At 33.8% G+C, this 3,010-nt stretch overlaps 1 protein-coding gene across 4 annotated transcripts in view; it reads left to right on the top strand.

Moving 5' to 3' along the window:
• Nucleotides 1-3,010, top strand: part of LOC119586142 (ETS-related transcription factor Elf-5-like) — a 14,131-nt gene that overhangs the window by 1,294 nt on the left and 9,827 nt on the right. The gene's annotated exons all lie outside the window — the stretch shown is intronic.

Below are 3,010 nucleotides of genomic sequence, written 5' to 3'. Positions count from 1 at the left end.
GTAGTTTACAAAACAAAACTACAGTCGACATTACATATTCCAGGTTACAGTGGATTAATCACCAAACCCTTTTTACATGATCTCATATTAATTTCGGTTTGCAATATGTCAAGACTAAAACTTTCTAATAGTAAGATCTGTTTTGGTTGATGAAGGGCAAGACTAGAGCTTTTATTGTTAATTCTAGAATAGTAGTTTATATGCCATAAAAATAGTAACATGTTTTTTTTATTATTATTCATTCTTGATATGAGGGAGGATCAGCTAGAGACGCGGAGAGAAAGTGAAAAGAGGGAAATGTATAAAGTAATTCTGTTTTAATTCATCTATAATTTAAACTTATATTACTAATCATTTTTCGTAACAAGGGTCTAGGCAGGAAAGTTCATCTACTTTGTATATGTTTCCTAATTTTCATTTTGCTTTCAAATTATTTTTGAGGATAAAGGGTGAAAAGGGTACGCCTGTCTACTAATCTCTTTTTTGCTGAAAGTGATTTCTTATAAAAAAAAAAAAATTTTCCAAGGGGAAATACAGATGTAAAGTAGTAAGCAGAGTCCGTAAATTGAAGTGATAAAACCACAGTACAACAGTTACATTAAACAATTTGTAGAAAGGAGTACTGTCCGTTAAAACCATCTTTTATACAAAAGAGCAAAGTACGATGAACATTGTTTTCTTTAATCTACAGTCTGACACAATTAAGATCAGACTACCTTGGTGTACTGAAATGAAATCTGAATATATGACGAAAAAAAACTTAGTACTTTTTCATCACACCCGATGCTACATTTGAAAAGTAGAATCCAAAATAGTTTAAAGTGCTACAACAGTAGGGCACTTTTACCTTTTCAAATGGGGTAGCTTAATCTGCATTAAACAATGGCATAAAAAGTATTTTTTAAAGCTCAGTGAAGTTCGTTTAACCTAATATTTGAGCTGAACATATACACCAGAAATAAATCTTAATTCTATACTATGCACATGCAACCTTTTCTGCCCTTGAAGGAAATGAATTATATTTACTCACTACTATATAAAATATATATATTCCATTATTTTCTAATTGGTAAAACACATTCGCAAATTATTACTTTGGTTAAGGATTATACCAAACTGTGACATAAATTGTACTCTCTTTGTGCTATCCCTAGTTAAAGGTTTTGGCAGTCACAACACAACTACCTTTTACAATCTTGACACTAATATCTACGTCAGGTTAAATAAATCGGCCATTCACATCCCCAGAATACCTGCACAAGTCCACCATAAATTAGGTTTCTACATCAACATACAATATGTCGTTTACCTTTTTCAGCAGAAATACACGCCTTTTAGGTTTTAAAAAGCCACTCATTTCTAGCAGTCAGGTCTGTAATTTTATTTGCACCATCATCAAAGTTCTCTGCATAATCGCGTGACCCATAATGTTATCGCTGTTATTAATTTCCTTGCACTTTCTGGACTATGCCTCCCTCATCTTATTACCTTATCTCTGTTTCTCTTTTTTCTGGAGTGCCTTATAGAGAGCTTACAGTGATGAGTTCTGTTACTTACTTTATCAAGTCATATTTCCTGTAGTGCATTTAACAACTATTATTGATTTTGTTCTGGGCTGTTTTGAATGTTGCAGAAGTCTTCTTCTTGGAGCCAACTCTTGCAAACTCTTCCAAGCTCTAATCATTTTGCCAGTATGATCATTACTTTAAAATTTCTTATACTAAGGACCAGATTATCGATCAAAATGGCTGAGATTCCAGAGTATTGATCAAAATGCCTACTTGGTTATCGACATAAATAATGGTTTAATGTTGTAGATTTTGCAGAATACTTTTGATGCCATAAATCACTCATTAATACATAATTCAGAATTCAAACCTTATTTCCCAGTTTTTAAATCTGGAATTAATATTCTCACATGAGGGGGTGCGGTCAAAAACTTCAGAAACACATCCAGGAACTGTAATTAATTTCCAAAGATACCCACGAAAAAGGCAAGTGTTTCAACGGGCAACCAATAGGTTTGATAAAATACTCTAGTACAAGTGGAAGAAGTAACTTCATCCAGCCGTTCTGTATGCCAAGACTTAGGGTTCAATGGTTAACCTTTTCTGACTCAGTTATTTGCCAAACTTCTTTCACTAAGGGACCAGAATATTAGGAATATATTGTATATTTGTGATGATGTTTCAGAATAACATCTAAGGCTCCTACAGAGAGTTAAATGCCTGACCCCTGCTAATGCTGGTTGTCTCTAGAGACTGTAGACCGAGACTAACTTCTATTCTGTCTTGGTTTTGTGATGCCAACTTTCAGGGGAAACGTTTTGTTTTCTCTCGCCATACTCGAAGGCAAGGCTCCATATTTCAGCAAACCCCAGCTCAAAGAACTTTCTAAAATAATAATACATTCTTCATTACCATTTTTCTCATTACTGAATACCTAGTACATGGAAGAATTACGGTATGTAATGTATAATAATTACCAGGAAAGGATAATAGTATGATCTAACTTCATTTCATTGGACAGATTCAGTGGAGGTGATAAGCCCATGTGTCTGGCAATGAAACATGGACAGCAGGACAAGCTTGTTCTGTTTGGATTTCTTGTTATTTTGAGATCAATTGTTTTTAGTAATTTGAAATCACGAGAAATGAGATAAATAGTTCTTCATTAATTATTCCTTGGGTCGTAGCAATGAACCCCCAGATTTGTGAGACGTCTTAATTTTACAGACTATAATGAGAGCTCAAAATGGCTGAGATTCCAGATTACAAAATTATCAAAGTCAGGCCTATAACTGATTATCGACTAGAAAAAAAAATATTTGTAATAATATTGCTGAAAGTTAAGCCTATAACAAATTCCTATAGTAGAATATTTTCCACTTGCTGTTATCCTAAATAACTTTATAATAGCATGAAGAGTAAACTTCCAGTTGTCCAAGAGGAAGGTAACTCTAAAGACAGAAGTTCTCCGACAATTCCCGACAGGCCGTCCTGAAGCAAAG

Source organism: Penaeus monodon, chromosome 21, assembly GCF_015228065.2.
Source record: "Penaeus monodon isolate SGIC_2016 chromosome 21, NSTDA_Pmon_1, whole genome shotgun sequence".
NCBI lineage: Eukaryota > Metazoa > Arthropoda > Malacostraca > Decapoda > Penaeidae > Penaeus > Penaeus monodon.
The sequence above is the reverse complement of the archived record's forward strand: the minus strand, read 5'-3'. Positions and strand labels throughout refer to the sequence as shown.